The sequence below is a fragment of the Melospiza melodia genome, chromosome 19 (assembly GCF_035770615.1).
Source record: "Melospiza melodia melodia isolate bMelMel2 chromosome 19, bMelMel2.pri, whole genome shotgun sequence".
NCBI classification, from domain to species: domain Eukaryota; kingdom Metazoa; phylum Chordata; class Aves; order Passeriformes; family Passerellidae; genus Melospiza; species Melospiza melodia.
The window spans coordinates 13,313,998-13,332,727 of NC_086212.1; the positions used below are offsets into that span (position 1 = coordinate 13,313,998).

The 18,730-nt window shown below is 46.2% G+C and overlaps 1 long non-coding RNA gene across 2 annotated transcripts in view; it reads left to right on the forward strand.

Moving 5' to 3' along the window:
* The first annotated feature begins 4,530 nt into the window (after positions 1–4,530).
* LOC134427082 (uncharacterized) overlaps positions 4,531–18,730 on the forward strand; it is a 35,842-nt gene continuing 21,642 nt past the window's right edge. Inside the window, exons 1-3 of one of the 2 annotated variants that reach the window (XR_010030090.1) lie at positions 4,531–4,603; positions 7,618–7,739; positions 8,865–8,937. This is a non-coding gene — a long non-coding RNA (uncharacterized LOC134427082). Of the gene's footprint in view, positions 4,604–7,617; positions 7,740–8,864; positions 8,938–10,825; positions 11,035–18,730 lie in introns of those variants that run through there. The other variant, XR_010030091.1, reaches the window with a different exon arrangement.

The following is an 18,730-nucleotide window of genomic DNA, read 5'->3' on the forward strand; positions in this document are numbered from 1 at the left end:
TAGAACAGATGGGTTGGTTGCCAAGAAAATGGTTTGAAAGCAAGTAATGTGCATGTTGACATTTCCTGCTTTTACATAATTATTTTTTAAATAACTTATGTAATTGCCTTGAGTGGAATGATTTTGTTCATTAGTGGGATATGACAAGAAGCATTTCCAGCATCTCAGAAGGGCTGTACCTCTGTTCTGTGCATTTACCCATCCCAACACTTGCATTTAGTTTGTTTCTGACAAAGCAATGTGCCATGACTTGAACAAAAATCCAGCAGCGCCTTTTTCATGCTGTGTGTGCAACTTGTTCCCCCTGGAGGGGTAAATGTGAGCAGGATTTTGTTCACATTCCCATGGGTGCCCATTTGGGGTGGAAAATCATGGGCCTTGCCCACCCAGGGCACGAGGTTCATCTCCCTCTGAGCACAATTACAATTTGTTGGCCAATCCTGAGAATCGAATCCACGAGGCATCCCTGGAGCAGAGGATGGTGGTGGGTTGAAGGCCAAGGAATATTTTCCTTCAGGCCCCTCTCAGTATCTGTCCATGCCCTGTGTGCTGGGTATCTTCTCTCTGCTCCCAGATTTTCCCTGTGAAATCCCAGTTTCCTGCCTGAGCACACCCCATCCAAGCATCCTCTGTGAACAAGGTTCTGCTGCTTTGTTTTGGACTCCACCTGAACATTTGCTGAGTGTGGGCCTTGATTTAGGGGTTGGTTACTGCCAGCTGTGCCCTGTACACACTCTCTGCTCCTGTCAGGTCCTCACCTTCCCCACCTGCCCATTTGGGGGTGATAATTAAATCTCCCCTGCACCAGGCAGGTCTGGGCAGTGCAGAAGAGCCCTCCTTGTCCCTGGTAATGATGCTGTGATCACCTGCCAGCTCCACAACGCCTGGCACCACCTATTTGCTCCCTTTCAGCAGCTGTCAGATGCTAATGAAATGCTTCAGCTGCTGAAACAACCTGTGCCCTGTGCAAACCAGGGGGCACAGCCTGGAAATGGGCATAAATATTCACAACTATTCATAATGGCACTAAAAAACCCCAAAGTGTGAGCGTGGTTATCAGAGCTCCTGTGTGGATGTGCTGTGATGGGTTCAGAGTGAGGAATGCAGTGTGGATGTTTTGGAATAATGCTGTTATTTTTGCAGTTGTGAGGAAAAAACTCCACTAAAGGAAGCGGGATGGCAGGGGCAGGTGGGTAAGAGCAGGGTTTGGGTTTGCACCCCTGGATGATGTAGGCACTTTGGAACTGGGCAGAGCTGTCTCTTGTGGGTGATGCACTGAAACTTGTTCCTGACAGAAAGGAGTTGCTGCTTGCTCATTCTGTTTGCATCTCTGTTCTGAACCTGCTCGTGAAGAATTGAAAGTTTCTCTCCAGATCTCTGCTAGATGCTTATAGAACACAAATCCCACAGGCTGAGTTCAGTGTTCTACTTTCTAAAACAATTAATGTCAAGAATAGCAATATGTCTGATTTGGTCAGGAGTGGATAATTTCCCACCTTTCAGCACCCCAAAGCCCCAAATCTTTGACATCAGAATACAAATATGAGTCTATAGACAGAGTGCTTTGCAAATTAATTGTCAATGTGTCTGCATTGGGTTTTTTTAAAAAATAATTTTGTTTGTAATGTGCTTTTACTTTTTTCTTCAGAAATAGCCCTGCTGAGAGGGGACAAGGATGATGTTCCTCTTGGAACCCTTTGTTGTAAATCCCCTCAAGGTAATCAGAAGCCAGTGATCCCTCTTTGCTCATGTTTCTCTGACATATCAATAAGTTGCACTAACTTTCAAAATCTGTTGATTTTGGGGAGTCTAATGCTGTGTCTTTATACATCCCTTACCTCTTCTGCCCAGAGTGAAATTTACCATTAAAATTCACTGAAAAGCTGCTTTTTTAGGATTGCATAAACAGGTGCAGAGCTGGGCAGGGATGAAAAAAATCAGTCCTGAAAACTGTTGGAATGCAACTGATTTTCCTTATGAGAGCTTCAATGGGAAAAATTCTCACTGTGGTCTGGTTCTTATGTGCAGTGACTCTACTAAATACTGCTATAAACAGATAGGATTCAATCTTGAGTGAGTTTGGTCATTTGAGAAATATTTATTGGGTGTGTGGGAACAGGACAGGCATCCAGCTGATAAAGTTCATCTGAATCTGAAAACAATCATAAATTGGTTGTGGTACCTTCATTGCCTTGAACTATTATCCATATAGCCTGGGTTTATTTTTCTGGGGAAGAAGTCTTGTGAAAATTAAGGTAATTCATTGTCTCAGATAAAGACTGACATTTTAGTTGGAAATTGTTGTCATAATAGTTGCACAAAAGGATTCAAATATTCTGCAGCTTGGTACAAATACAATGTTCAAAGATACAGGTGTTGTTCCTGAGCCATCAAAGAGTTTTCCACTGGCACCACAGTGTTTTATTAAAATGAAAAGAAGAGAAAAGATAAAAACCAAAGCCCTGTGCTAATCTTTTGCTTTGTTGCTTAAGGGACATTTCAGTATAAAGTAGCAATTTCCATATCATTTGAATAGCAGTTGCAACCCATTGATGTTTAAAGTGAAATGTGCAGCTCCTGTAATCAGCAGAGCAGATGCAAATGTCCTGTCTGTCTGCAAGTGCAGCTCCCTGCTTGCTGCTTAGTTGGATTTGGAGTGGAAAGCACCATCAGATAATGAAAATTATGGGAGCTCCTCTTTCATCTCCTGGCTGCAATGGTTTGCAGCTCAAAAGCCAGCTGGAGTGAGCCTGGCTGGGGCTGTGAGGGGCCCTGCAGCATCCCCGCCCTGGGAGCTGCAGAAATCCCACAGAGGTGGGAAAGGGACACATCTCCCACCCTGTCCCTGCCCCCAGGGACAGGAATGGCCTTTGGGCTCTGTTAGTGCCCGGTGCCATCCCAGTGCAAGCCTCTGCACTCCTCTGTAAATCAGCAATCGCAAAAATAAATTACATTTGGTGTTCAGATCGCGCCCAGTGGTTTTGGCTGCGCAGGGCAGCAGGTTGGGTGTAAAACCCCACAGAGCTCCTGAGCTCTGCCAGGCCAGGCTTGAGGTGGCTGGAGCTGCTCCTCAGAGGGATTTTGAACTCTAAAAATAACCTGCAGTGGAATGAGGGAAGAGTTTACTTTATCCTGCACATTTCCAAATGTGACAGTGAACACTTCCATGGTGCTTTCTGTGCCTGCTGTGCCTGAGCTGCTGGCCCAGATCAGAGAGGGGTTCCATCAGAATGATTCCTGAGTGGAGCTGCCCTCCTAGGAAAGGGAAAACTTCCCAGGAAAACTTGGCTTTGATCAAATTAAAATCGATGAAGCCTCCAAAAGAAGTTGCTGGGGGGATGAGAATCCTCCTTTGCTTCCTCTAAAACATTTTCCTGGAAAGAGAAATTTCTCATTAGTACTTTTCCTAATCAGGAGACATCTTGTGGAAAAGGATTTCCATCTTGTGGTCAGCTGTGGTAGTAAAATGCTCCAGCTGGACTTTTTTTCATAGCACACCAAACTGGTTTCAATCAGAAATAATGCAAATCTGTTGTAGTTCCTTGTGAAGGGAAATGCTGGAGACCTCACAGAGTCTGTTTGTACAGAAGGTAAAACTATTTCAGGACTATCCCCCTTCATCTTTAGAACTAAAATACTCGGGAAAGGTATAATATAAATGATTAATGATGGAATATTTAATTTTGACACGTTATGCAGCATGCATGTTGGCCTCAGGAGCCATGCACGGGAGCCCAGGCAGAATTACTTGGAACTTTAACAGAAAGGAGGCGATTACTCCTGAACTTCTGGGAAAATTTCTATCCAGAGCCAAATATTGTTGCCTGGATTGTTTTCTATTCCAGGATGGCTCTGAGTCTCAGTGCAACGTCATCAGAACCTCATGCAGATATTTGTTGTACAGGACAAATTTTGAAACCCGTCCTCTAATCTTGAAATAGCAAAATGCTGCAGGGTTAAGTGCTGGAGTTCACTGGAAAATCCACCCACTTCAGTGGGAAAGACTTTTTAATGTATTTAAAACAAAACAGATTTGGAAAGGTCCTTCTAAATACTGAGGACTGTGGCTGAAGGGCAGGGCTGTGTGTGCTGGGGAGGTTTTGAGCTCACATCTTGTGGGGTGCTCTGTAAATGACCCCAGTTGTACAACCCTGCAAGGAAAGGTGAGGCTGGTAAAAGGAATAATTAATTTCTTAATTTTAATCACTACCTTATCCAGTTGTGTGCTGTGATGCTCATGCAGATGGCACTGAAAATCTTCTGACTTCAGCAAGAGCTGGGCCAGCCCTGAATATTTACAAGGAGAGTTAAATAACATCTCAGATAAAATTCTTAGAGATAAATGTAAGAACTTGATAAGTATTTTTTATTTTGAGGGCTTGTAGCTAAAGGAGATGTTCAGTGTGTTCCTTAGTGGGTGCCAAAAAGCTTATTTTCAGAAGTGTCTGAATTTCAGGGAAAGTCAATAACTGCTATATTTAATCTGAAGTCGCTGCAACTGCTGCTGAAATTCATCTATATTCTTTTTGTAGGAATAATAAGGAAAAAAATACAGCAAATTTTGGTTCCCACACCCTCAGCTCTTCAAACTGTGGGGAGGAAGGTGAGTACAGGTGCTTTGGGCAGAGCTGGGTGGGTTTTTTTTTCTTTTATTTTTATTACCAGTTGCTAAGAAATGTCTGCAGAAAGCTGCCAGGCACACTCTGGTGGGGTTGCTTTCCATACAAATGACTGCCAGGGTCACCCAGGTGTGGCCTCAGAGAGTGGAGAAGGTGAGGAGCAGCAGGGAGGAGTTTCAGTGGCAGGAGCCTCTCCTGGGCATGGCCTGTGCTGGGCACATCCTGGAGAATTTCCCTTGGAATGTCCCATGGAATGTCCCTTGTCCCATGGCCACCCCACCTGGTCCCACCTGGACGGGAGAGGTCCCAGGTTTTGCCATCCCAGTGGGTGGTGGAAGTGAGGGATGTGGATGAGAGATGGAGCTCAGGGTGCCTCAGAGCAGGCCCTGAAATCTGGCAGTTCCAGAGTTCCAAAAACTATGAAGTTTTGAAGTTCCAAAGTTCCAAACTATGGCCCACATCCAGTATGGTTTTATCTTTGGTTTTGTTTTTTCTTTGGTTTTGTTTTTTCTTTGGTTTTGTTTTTCCTTTGGTTTTGTTTTTTCCTTTGGTTTTGGTTTTTCCTTTGGTTTTGTTTTTTTTCTTTGGTTTTGGTTTTTCCTTTGGTTTTGTTTTTTTTTTCTTTGGTTTTGGTTTCTCTGCAGCTCCCAAGCCCTGGGCCAGTGCTGTGACACCAGGCTGCAGCCTTCAGCAGCAGCCCAGAAATGCTGGTTAATCACTGGTTTATTAGCTCGTGGCCTTAGGCAAACCTGAAATCATTAGCAGCCCATTTGTTGGGCTAATGACTCTTTTTTACTAGATGTATAATTTAATATATGGTAGCTTTCATGCTTAATTATGATCTTCAAAGTTTCTTTTGAAGGAATTAATTTTTCTGTGTGCATGTATGTGAGAGGGTTGGGAGCTGGCTGGCTTTGCTTGCTTGCTGCTGTGTTAAAATCTGGATAGTTTATGTAAGAAGATTTTAATTTAGATATGGGTATTTCCCCTGTTGCTTGCTCTTTCAATATTTTTGTCTTTGAGGTCTTGAAAAATAAATAATGATGAATTACCAACAGGTTTAAAATAGCATCATTTCATGCCCCACTGTAGGTTGCTGCATTGTTTTGGACAAGACCAAAACCCAAAGTCCTGATCAATAGGGCCATTGTGGCAGCAGCTTCCAAATGAATGCAAGTCTTGATCTCAGTGTCCTGGCTGGTTTCCAGCCTGGTTCACATTTTACTCAGCAGCAAGTCCCACTTGTGTTCCCTGTAACCCCAGTGGGAACAGAGGCAGAGTGCTGCTAATCCCACGTGCCATTTGCATGCGGCGCTTGTAAAGCACCCTGGGATCACTCGGGATGGAAAAGGCAGGGCATGTGAGATGCTTTTCACTGGCATCCCAAATCTGCTGCCCTGTCACTGAAGGGAGGTGATGACTTTGTCCATCAGGAATTTTTAAAATTTTTTTTAATTTTTTTTTTTTTAGCGAGGCAGCTGATTGAGAAGGATAATAAAGATGAATTTGATTTTCTTTCTGTGAGCTCTAGTGTCCCCTTCATGGAGATTAACAATTTCCCAGTGCTGTTTTCAGCTCCGCAGAGCAAGCAAAAGCTGACCTGGCTGTACCCACAGCCCTGCCACCCTCTGACAGGATCACCATACAGCTGTGACTTAGCAGGCACCCGGACAGCATAATCCTGTTTATTTGCCCTTCCAAAGCACCGATGAGCTGAGATAATCGGGGCTGGAGCAGGGGAGGAGTAGGGATGGGTTTGCTGTGCCCTGTGGTTGGTCTGGCAGTCACAGAGTGCCAGGGAAGGGCTCAGTCCTGTCACAGAGCAGGGAGGGACCAGAAACACCCCCAGTGCAGAGCCAGCCTGTGAAACAGCAGCCTTGGCAGGGTCTGATCCAGATGTCGTGCTCAACAATTCTAAATTGTTCCTTTTGTGGCTGATTTAATCTAGAAATCCTCAGTCTGGGTGGCCACGTGAGGCACTCTGTGCACCATGCTTTGGCTGCCAGGTGGCAGAGACTGTGAGTGAGTGCCTCACTCATCTCCCCATGCTCCCTCTCATTTGGAACCCTACACCTACCTTGTACTTGCATCTAAATTTGCTAAAATTACAACTATTATTGCAGTTTTGCTGGGCATGAGGCACAGCTTTTCATAGGATGCTGAACATTTGTAAGCAGCCCCTGGTCTGCGGGGATGTAGGAGCACATTCTGCAGAGCCCCTCCCAAAAATATAAATATACTCTGGGAGGATTTCCCCAGTGACCTAGAGCCCTGAGACTGGGCTGTACAAAATCTCTGGAGACAGCACAGTAGTGAGCATTCAAATGACTTTATTTTCTTGTTCTTGTGATCATTAGAGTTCTCACACTTCATATTCTATCCCATTAATGCATTGGCTGGGTTTCAGTGAAAGGCCCCATCTTCACTTGGATTTTATCTCAGTGTTTAGCAGTCAATACTTTCCTGTTCCAGTGTTTGTAACCTCAACTTTTACAGCTGGCATGAGCCATGGATTAACTTCAAACAGGGATGCTGATTTTGAAGCCTCATTTAATGTTCTCTGAGCTGTCCTAGTGCAGATGACAGTTTTGTAGCTTGGGAAGCCAGTAGCAATGGCTGAGCTCTTTATAACTACAGCACTGTGTTAGGTGCAGCTCCTCACCATGGTGACACTGCAAATATTGAACACAAAGTGATTCATAGGACCCAATATAATGCTCACTTTGATTAATATTTTACAATGTAACTGGCTTTATTTAACTTTTCAAACGTGAGTGGCTTGGGAAGGACAGAGTGTTGCTATGTATAATTTATGGGCGCTCATATTTGCGTGCTTGTTTTAAAAATTAAATTTAAAAAGTATTGTTTGTTTTCTCCTCTCCCTGCTGGCGGATGTTCAGGCCCTTGCAGGGCTCCAGGGGATTTTCTGAGTGTGAGTGTTGAATGATGGGCTCTGAAATGTGATGTTCTGGCTCTCCTCCCTTCGTATTCCATGCAGGGCTGTGTCCTTGCTGGAAGTGCTTTGGGATACCCTGAGCAGAGAGCCCATGGTGCACCCTGGCCATCAGACCCCTCAGACCTGAGGTTCAGCCTTATTTCCCTGCAGAAATGATGGTTTGGGTAAGTAACTCCAGATTCCTCGCTAGAGCTGGCAGGAAGTAAAGGAGCGTGGCAGTTGCAGAGCTCTGGGGCAATGCAGGAAATGAGTAATTAGGAAATTAGCCCCAGGGCTGTAACTTCTAAAGTGGAATGCTGTAATATGAGCATATTCCAGGTTTCCATGCATTTTGACTGGAATTTATTGCACCTAAAAATGAATCTATAGACTAAGACAGAGGATGCAGCAACCCATCTACTTAAGAGGTGGCCACACCACCCTCAGAAATGAAGATGTACAGGGTCCTTCCCTCTGGGTGTGTCCTAATAATCTGAGAAATCAGATTTTTGTGAGACAACTCTCTGAAAAGAAACTTTCTCAATGCTTAGGTTTTTCTATGAATTTCCCTCTTACAACTAAGAGTTCCTCTTGTCATTTTTACAACCATAACTGTAAATAAGCAAACATTATAAAATGTGTTAAATTCACCAGCATTCTTCTGCTAGCAGGGAAAAGAATGCCCATTATTAACTCCTGTTTGCCACATAGAAGTGCCCATTAGTGTGTGTCCAACCCCTTTATGTAGAACTGAGAGCAATGAAGTCACTGACAGGGCTTTTATTTGTCTATGTTGAGTCCTGCAGAGATGGCAGAGGAAAAAAAATCCTGCATTAATAAAAGAATAAATTCCTCTTCATGTTAACATAAAATGCTTCTGCAGTGATGAAAAGATTTGGGTTTGCTCCAGTGTGGTTTTCCCCGTGTGGTTGGGTTTTGCATTTCTTTCAACTTGATCTTTGGAATCCATTTCCAGTTGGGTTTTTTCCCCCCTTTCCAACCTGACATATAACATGATCTTACAAATTCTGACCTGTGGCAGCTTGAGGAATATTCATGTGTTTGGACAAAATATCTTCCCTTCCAAGTCAATTTTAAGTGCCATGGAAACGTTTTGCTCCTGAGGTTTTGTTTGTCATTGTTGGTTATTAAAATCCTCTGCCCGAGATCAGCAGTGACACACAATCCTTTGCAGGAGGCATTTTCAGGGATTTTGCATGGATAACTTCAGGAGGGCGTGATGGAGAAAAGAGGAACATTGAAATAGGAATTTTTTCTATACTATTTCAAAGGTTTTTTTTTCTTTGCAGCCAGAAGTAGCCATGAGCTGGATCTGGAGCTGCTCTCAAGCCTGGCCCAGCCTGATGTCAGGGCACAACCTCTGTGAGTTTGTTTTCCTTCCCTGTCCTCGCAGCTGGGAATATGCCATGATTTAAAACCAGTGTGCCATTAATGCCCCATTACACACAGCAGAAAGCTGGGGGACTGACCTCATCTGCCAGAACAAGTGTTTTAGTGCTGCCCCAAGTTCAAACCAATCAAAAGGTCAAACTTGTTTGAGGCAGGGAGTGATAAGAGGGGCAATGGGAGCTCATTCCCACTTGTTGGAATTAAGCCAGGCTGGCCTCAGGAAAATCTCCAGCTAGGATGGACCCTGGGGAACAGTGACAGATGGGAAATCAGGGCTGAGCCTCCCTTGCTGGAGACAGAGAACTGCCACTAAATGCAAGAGAAGAAAAGCAGATCCTGGAGAATGGGAGAGAATGGGACTTTGGGTCATTCTCCTGGTGAAGCCTGCTCAGAGACAGCTCCCAGTGCCTCGGTGTTGGTGGAGGTTTTGGTCAGCTGATGGAATGGACTGGGAGGGGAAAGGGGATTGTCAGCCTGGAAGGTTTGTCCCTGTGAAGGAGGAAAGACTGAGGTTATTTTGTAGTGCAGAGGGCTCAGAGCAGCTCTCTGGCCCTGGGGGCATCTCTGGGCAGGTGGATGTGCAAAACCTCTGGTCAACTTTGAGGGAAGTGGCATCTTCAGTTTATCCCCTTTGAGGAGGAAGATGGAGCTCACACCTGCTCAGCTGAGACTGGAACAGAACTTTTTCCCTTTCCAAAGGCAGAGCTTTTCCCTCTCAGTGTTTTTTTCAGTGCAGGGGAGAACATGGAAAACTTCTCAGTGGAAAACCCTCCTCTGGTTCTGTGGGGGGCTGCTCATCACCCTCAGTTGCTGTTTGGAAAACTCTTTCCACACTTTGTAATGGCTGCTTTTTCAAGGGTCTAATGGCTTTATTTAAAACCAACAAGAAAAAAAAAAAAAAAAGAGAGAGTGAGGAACTTTTTAGAGTCTGCTGCTGCCATTTGAATTATGGTGGGGGACATTGCTGGGGAGCCCATTAGCCTCTGTGGCCTCTGTGGCACATGGCCATGCTTTCATAAGCTTGCAAGAGATGGAGTTTTTCTATATAGTTTTCCTTTTTTTTTTTTTTTTTTGTCAAAGAAAGCATTCTCCAAGGGCTGACTACAGACAGAATCCCTGGTCTTTTTGGCAGAATTCCCTGGTGCTTACACAGCCAGATTTTCTGTGCTCCAGCTCTGGTGTGTGACCCATGCTTTCAACACATCCAGGGCCAAACGAGGATCTTTTGGCTCGGGGCTGAATCTGACCATTTTCCTTCTGCAGGAAAGATGTCAACAATTCTATGGGTGGCAGAAGAAAGGTGACATTCAGGGTGAGGAGAGGTGGCCAGGACTGCTGAGCTGGCTCTAGGAGGAAGGATGAGGAGCAAGGCACAGAAATCCAGCTCAGGAGGGCACTGCCCATCCTGCCCCTGGGTCAGGGCTCTGCTGCTTTTCACTGCTGCCCAAACCAGCAGCACTGACACTGACAATGGGGATTTTTCCGAGCTCTTGCTCATCACACCAGATGTGCCTTGTGCTTTTTTTTTTTCAAGCTCATTTGACTGTATGTAATGGACTTCTGGCTTTGAAAAAATCATCAGTTACCAGATGTCTTTTAAATTGTCTACCTTGCAAGATTGTCCGTTACCAGATGTCTTTTAAATTGTAAACCCCTGCAGTCAGAGGTTAAAGCTGTGTCAAAACAGTCACTGATATGAATTCATATTACATTTTAAATGCATGATGATTTCCTCCAGCTCTTTCCCCTTTAAAAGCCTCTCATGGAAATGTTATGGCTCACCCAAGATTTGTCACCCGCCCATCGCTAGAGATTCAGTGATAAATGCTTTTAATAATTAACAGTGGCAGGAGCTTTGTACCTCTGTCTCGTGGATATCTCACCTCTCAGACAGCAGAAATAAAAGCCTGTTGTAACAGGAAGAGTAATGATCTGGTGGAAGGCTCCTGCAGCTGCACCACCAGTGCAGATCTTCTACAAGTGGAGCTGTTTGCCAGCAGGATTTTGTCCTGGGCCCAGCTGGGAGCTCAAGGCAGCTGGAGAAGCAGAGATGCTTGCAGAGTTCTTGAGGTAAAGGAGGTTTGGGGTTGTGTGGGGCTGGGAAGGGCTGAGCAAGTCAAAAGGACAAGAGGGTTTGGTGTGGGTTTCCTTCTGAATCCGTCTCTCCAGGGTCTCATCCAGGCTTTGTGCTGGCTGCCAAGAACCCAGACTGAGAGGCTATTTTGGGATGCAGCAACACCAAGTGTTACTTCAGAGATGTTTGGAGAGAGATTTAATAAAATCAACTAATAAGGTTTGACGTGCTGAAGATTAGGAAAAGTCATCCCGAGCATCCGAGCTGAGCTCAGGGCTGGGAGGCTCGGGGAGTCATGTGTTATCCTGGGCATGGGAGCCCTCCTGGCATGGCTGGGGGACAGCAGCAGCTCCCCTCTTTGTGAGACCACCTCTGAGCTGTGGGGGCAAGCCTGGCACTGGATATTTGCCTTAAAATTAAAAAAAAAATTAAAATAAGGGAGGGAAGAGGCAGCTGGGAGCTGCAGTGTGCCCTGGGGCCAGGCAGCTGGGGTGAGTGCAGCAGCTGTCCCCCTGTAAATCACCCTGTCCCCCTGTAAATCACACTGTCCCCCTGTAAATCACCCTGTCCCCAGCCCAGGGCTGGGCACTGAGGTCCCTGCTCACAGCCAGGCACTGCCCTCACCCCGGTGCCAATGCTCGGGGCTGTCAGCTTCTGCTTTTGGTTTCATGGTTTTGGGTATTTTTCTCCCTTTTTTTGTCACAGGAGCAGCCCAGAATAGGATCACGAGGTCAGCGTTTGTGACTTCCCCAATAATCTATAGCCTGGTTTTGGTGCTGACACTGTTTGGAAGGCAGTGTCACTGCTGCCCTCATGTTTCCATGTGACACCACTGCTCGCTGGGTTTTCCCATTTCATAACTGATGAGTGAAGTGAGCTTGATAGCCTTGGTTTCAGCTTCAGCCTGTTGGTTCCCATGTCACAGACAGGCTCTGTTAGCAGCAAATTCTTGTCAGGAGAAGAGAATTACAGCTGGAGCTTGAAATGTGCTGGTGTTCAGTGCAAAGCTTTAAATTCTTGACCAAAGTTAGATAAAGGCAGCTGAAAGTGTGACGTTTGAAATGCACTATCTATTTGTCTTTTCATCCTCACCAAAAATACCTAGAGTGGAAGTATGTGTGTTTGCATCCAAGCTGAGAACAGTTGAGCTCCTCTAAAACAAAAAGGATAAACACAGCATTTAAAATATTCTGGGTTTTAAAATCTGTGCAATTTTCCCTTGCCCTAGATATGTGTAGATTATCTGTATTGAAAGAAAGAGGTATGTATGGACATGTCTTTAAAGAAAAAGGAATGGTTAGTTCTCAAGGTGTGGGAAGATTATTTAACTGGTAATAGGAAAAAAATGTTAGTTCTCCCCCAGCAGTCATTAATAGCTCTGAGCTCCAGCCTGAGTGCAGATGGAGCTTTGATATGATCACACTTTTGCAGGGAGAATGTGCTGTATATCCTGCTGCTAATCCTGGGCTGGAAATCAGCTCCTCCCCACACCTGCTGCCAGGACCTGACACAACTGATCTCAGCGCAGCATTTGCAGCCCCCTGGGCTGGAGTTTGGGTTTGGGCACATCCCAGCTGGGTCAGTCAGTGTGGGGCACTTTCTCTGCCTGCTATCGTCCTGTAAAACCTCCCTCAGAGCCACCATTCCCTGCTGCCCTCCTGGGTCCCTGCAGCCCACTTCTCCCTGGGGCTGGGGCTGCTCCTCCCTCTGGGCACTGCAGGGTTTGTGTTCACCCTCTGCTCTCAGTTCTGGCTCCCAGCAGGACGGGCCAGCCCTGATCCCAGCCTGGAACCGCTGGGAAATGCAGCAGCTCCTGGGCTCAGTGAGGAACAAGTGTCTGTGGAGCTGGGAGCCCTCGGGCAGCTCTGGGCTGCTTTGGGGAATGCCCTTCCAGAGCCCTCCTGGCTGCCACAAAAACTGGAGTCAAACGTGGACCCCGATGGTTTTGCCTTCTTTGTTAACATTTGGCAATCACATCTTGTTATTGAAAAGTTTTCCCAATGCTGAGTGGAAGACTGGAGGGGGTTTTGGAGGGGCTTTTTTGGTAATGTTTGCAGAATGTCTGGTTTGGATCTGAAGGGACCCTCAGCCTGACTTCTGGTGTAGAACAGAGAGCATTGAATTTCCTGCACTTAACTCTCAGAGTCTGTCCAAGAGCTGCCTAACCACAGTGCCTTCCTAGAGAAAAAAATGCTCTTAAATGCACTCATTTCAGCATGGTAGAAATGTTTCTTATTCCTGATAGGGAGGAATGGGATTTTCCAGAAGGGTCTGGGATGAGGAACTTCTGACCTGGGCTCTCCATGCCTTCCCCCGACCTCATCCCTGTCCCCAGACAGCACCCTGAGATCTGTTTGTGTCCTCTCCTGGTTGTGCTGGAGGCTGGAGAGACATTAAATCAGCTAAAGGGGCATGGAGGGAAAGAGGTATCCATTGGGGAATAAAGAGGGGGCAGGCATGTAACCCAACTCAGCAGGGATAGGGTTAATGTGACCCTGCCCCACATTTGGGTGGGATATTTTCATCTCAAACCAGGTATTTATTATTCCACACAGATGTTTGCAATGACATATGAGCCACCAGTGCTGCTCTTTTGCCCAAACCCTGCTGGGCCAGGCACAGAGCAGCAAGGTGTCCCTGTCCTGAAGAGGTCTCAGACTCACAAGGAAATTGCTTCTCTTTGTCCACTAATTTCCTCTCCCAGAGTTAAAGTGCAATGAAAAATAAATGATTTGAAGTGACCTCTTGAGATGGATTTGCTGCCAGCAGGCACTGACCTGCCTTGGGTAATGGAAGGCTGGGGGTTCGCAGATTTGGAAAGCTGCAGTGTAGCTTTGCTAAAATGACACAGATTAAGATATTCTAGAGATTATCTTCCAAAAACATGGTGGTCAAGGGCTTAATGACTTAAATTGTGGTCAAATGTCTGCTTGTTATCAATTGTCTATTGCCAGTTAAACTGCATTAATGAAAGTCTCTTGATAAAAGCTGCCTTATCACCCGGAACTGAGATACCCAGCCTAATGTGCTCCAGCAGGGCTGGAGGAAATTCTCTTTTCAGCAGCAGAGGAGACGAGGTGTCGCTTTCCTGAATTAGGCTGACTCAAATGGATGGTCAGGCCCTCTAGAAATAAGCCATTTCTTTCACCTTTTGTGCAAAGGGCTGCTTTATTCATGTGTCAGAAAGGGTTCTGGCTGTCTTGCAGGAGCTGGGGGGCCAAGCAAACACACCTTGCTGGCCATTTGCAGGGGCTGGAGGCAGCATCCCTGCACCCTGAGGGGATCCACAGCACAACCCTCTGCCCTAACCACTTACTTCCTTGGAGAAAATGGGCAGAAAATGGTATTTAACATTGTTGGTGACAATTTTTACAGATTTATTACCTGTTTTTTGTTCACTGTTTGGCTGCCTGCTCCCCTTCCATCTGCCAGCCCTGTAATCCACCTCCTCTTATCTCAGCACAGCTCTCTCCACCTCTTGCTCATTTTCATTTTATTGCCTAGCTAATCTCATCCTCCTGCTTTTCCTGACACTGCTCCCTCCTCCCCATCTGTGGAGATTAAATCACTGCTCCTTTTGTCTGGTGCCACTCAACATTCCCCCATTTCACTCGGGCTTTGGGACGCTTCCAGGCACTTTTGCTGTTGCTGCACACATCCGTTTTCCTGGCACAAAAAGGCCCAGCAGCATCTGATGGGAGTGTTAGGGAGTCCTCTTTCAACCAGTTCTCAGAGGCGTCCTGAATCTGAAATGGAGCCCAGCTCAGCCTGCCCAGCGCAGCACAGCCAGGTGAGTGTCTGCAGCACCAGGACCATCAGCAGGATGCTCAAGGCAGCTCTGCAGTGCTGACAGGGCTGGCACCTGAACATCTGAGAAAATTCTAGACCAAAGCTGTGGCTAGGAAATCTCCAAGCTCTCAAAATGTGAAGTTTTGGAAGTGGTTTCTTGTTTTGTTGGTGATGTATCAGTGTAGTCAACCATCTTCCCCTATCGACAGCCTGTCAGTGTTCATGGCCTCAACACTTTTATTCTAATAACTGCTGAGGGTTTTGAGTCAAGCTTGAACAGTTCAAGGGTGTTTAGTTCATCCTGGGATAACAACCCCAGGTAGGGACACTGGATTTTCATGCCACGTGTTTCTGGCACCCTTCCACCTTCCTGCAATGCTGGAGACTCTCAGCAGCACCTGCTCCACCTGTGGGATTGTGCAAGGCCTCTGAAGGCACTGCTGCTCATGTGGGCTCAGGACAAACCAGCAGGGCCTTTAACTCCCCAGAATATTCAAACTGTGTTTCAGGGACACATTCCCTCACAGGGCTCCTCACAGCTGCCCCTCGCTGTGCTGTGAGCACCTCAGTGTGTTTGCCGCCAGAACAGATCCTGAAGTCTTGGTTCAAATAGATTGGTTCAAATTTGGAGTGATTCCCACTCCGAATACATGGGAGATGGTCCCCTTAGCAAGGACTCCTGCTGTCTGACCCTAATCACTGAGTTTAGACGTTATTTTAATTCGGTTTAAGTTGTACCTTTTGCCTTAATCTCAAGTTACAGTACCAACCATGGTGCATTTGCTGTATCTCCCCTCACCACCTTTACTTGCCACCATGTTTTAAATTACTTTAAAGAGTATGGGAGCTAAAAAAAAAAAAAAAAAAAAAAAACAAAAAAAAAACCAACCAGAAAAACCCCAGCAGCTTCAGCTGAAAGGCAGCAGCATGCCTTTAAAAATAGAGCAGCCGCCCTGTGCGAGGTGCCGAGCGAGTGGGAGCGCGGCGGGGAGAGCAGAGGCTCTGTCTAAACAGAAGGTAAATAAGTGGCCGGGGGAGCTGCAGTTCATCTTGTTCCCTTACGTGGTGCCCAGATAATGCAGCAGATCCTCGGGCAGGCTGGTTCTAAAAACGGCCACAGCTCTTGGGTTTCAGGGGTGACACTGGGCCGCCCGTGGGAGCAGCGCCATGGGATCGTGCCAGGGAAATGGCATTTGGTGCTCCTCGGCCAGCAGCAGTGCTCGGCTCTTGCCACTCTTGTTGCTTTATGAGGAGGACTTCTGCAGTGAAGATTTTATGATTTCATACCCTGGTGCCTAATGCAAAACTTGCTGCTTGTAAATCCCTGGGGTCAGGCAGGGTTTTGTTAAAATTCCCTTTCCTGCTGTGGTTGACCTGTGAAAGCAGCAATCATCTGACAGTGACAGCAGCACTTAATTATTAATTCAGGATTAAAGTGGGCTGTCCAGTGAGTGATTTCACAGGAGCAGAGTTTAGGATTGAAGCTAGTTTAATATAACAATTGTCTTGAAAGCCTCCTTGGCATTTTAATGGTGTTTTTCTTTGGTCTAAATATATATGAGAAGTTGAGAGGATGTTTAAATCTGAGCAGGGTATAAAAGGGACCAAGAGAAAGACTGAAAGGTCCTGTCCAAGCTCCACCCAGTTGTGTGAGCCCCTGGCTTCCCCAGGACAGGGCATCATCCCAGGAGCTGCAGCAATCACCATTCCTCCCACTGCTCCAGATGAGCATTAATATCTTTACCTTCCTTGTCACCCTCCTCTCTCCTGCCTAGCTGAGCTCAGCTCAGTGCAAAGGACAATGTTTGTTACCCTTCAGTGGCTGCAGCAATGGCCACCCAGCCCTTCCCTGCTCCAAGGAGACTGTGTTTGCATTGAGCATATGTTGCTCACTGGAATGGAGAATTCTCCATTTTTTCTAAATGAGTTTTCTCAGGCTGTCCCCGTTCAGCAAATTCAGGAGAGAAAGGGCAGCAGTGCCCCTTGGCCAGACCATGGCAGCACTTCTGTTCTCCTGCAGGAGAAAGCAGAGTGCAGCCTCCCCATGGCAATAGAGTGATCCTCTGTTGGGTGAATTGTTGCTTACAAGGTTAATTAGCTGTAGAAAATGAGCTAGAATACTTGGGACTAATGAATCATAATGAGTCATTATATTTGAGGAGTGACAAATTAAATTCATGCATGTTTTGGACTACTTGTTTCAGTCAGAATGGAAAATAGTGCTATGCTTTCTTCTGCTGTTCTGCTGTTGTGTCAAGATGTCAGGAGATAAATCAATATGGCCAGAGCTTGTAAAGTCTGGCACTGCCTGATTTCATGGTGTTTAATCTCTCTCCTGGGTCCTTGAGCTGGGCTAGGAGCGGGAGCTCCTCTGGAATCAATACTTTTGCTTCCACCTTCAACAGGAGGGATTTTGATCTGTTACTGAGAAAACATGAAGCTTCTCCTAAGCTAAAAGAGAGAAAAAAAAAAATTGTGATGTCCTAATACCATGAGGGGTAGTGTCCTCTGGCAGCTCTGGTTGAGGTGTAGCACCCTCATCTAGGGAAGTACATGAAATTACAGCTCCACCTCAACACCAAGGTGAGTCAAGGGACCTCTTGGAACCAAGATTCGTGAGATCCTTCAGCTCCTGCTGCCCCCAGAGGAATCTCTGGAGTTTCTCTGTGGAATTAGACCAAGCAACATAGCCAGCCAAGGAGCAGTCAGACATTGTGACCTCTGAAATACGTGGGAAGCAAGGATAAGCAAGCTGCACCTACCTGGAAGATAACTGCTGGAATCTCAATGTGAGATGAAGGACACAGGGAAAAAGAGAAGCTTGATGAGAAGGATTCATTCTTAGCCCCCTTCAAGCATTATAATATGTCCCTGGTGAGCTGAAGCCTGGCACAAGCTGCTGTGCTTGGTTTGGGGTTTTTTTGGTGTTGGTACCAAGGTTCAGCTGGTTCAGGGGTGGAGGAGCTGAGAGCAGTGGGAGGGTTTGAATTCACAGCCTTCCTTTTAAATATATCAGCGGTTGCAGCAGGGCAAGTGGGACTGCTGCTGACTCAGTTCTTTGCTGGATTGATGCTTCTGGAAGTGTTTGGAGAGATTTGACAAATCTTTCTGTCTGTTGAAGGTTCTATGGCATTATTAGCTGTTTGTCACCACTGGGAGAAAATATCTTTCACACCATCTCAGAGCAAAGAGCACTTTGGGGCCCAAAGACAGAAGGTACCAACTGGCACTTAGTTTTGCTACTAATTATGTGCCAGAACCTAATCTGTTAGGCCCAAATTAGTGCATTTCTCCAGATGTTTTCACAGTTGCCCTGCCTGCAGCCCTGTGGGTTGTGTTCTGAGTTTTTAAGCACTCATTTTGGTCCTTTCCACTCCACTGTTGTGGTTGGTCCTGGCATGGTCAGGTGCAAACTCCCACTTACTCAACACTGTAAGGCATCAATGACACGAAGTGGAAAATTCTCCTTGGGGTGCAGAGCTCCTTCAGGAGGCAGCCAGTGGGGTGAGTGCTTACAGACCTGTCCCTGTGCTTGGACATGTGGGCTCATGTACAATATCTTCTGTGAAAGCAGCTATTCTTGCTCCTGCCAGGCTGCTCTGAAGACCCATACAATGATGTTAATTGTAAGCCACAAGCTGGCTCTTATCTTCAAATTGTTTTGCCCTGACAATTTTAAGAAGAGCTCAGCATGTTCTCAGTAGGAGCTGATAGATGCTAAGCACTTCTGAAATCCTGCCAGCTTCATTTAGGTTCCTAAACAGGAACTGAGTGCTCTTGAACATATGATCCTAAGGGTGCATTTCATAACTCTACAGCTCTGTCCATATAATTCCTTTCCTCTCTGCCTGTCCCCAGAATGCTCCTGGCAGCAGCAGCAACACCAGGAGCACCAGGCTAGTC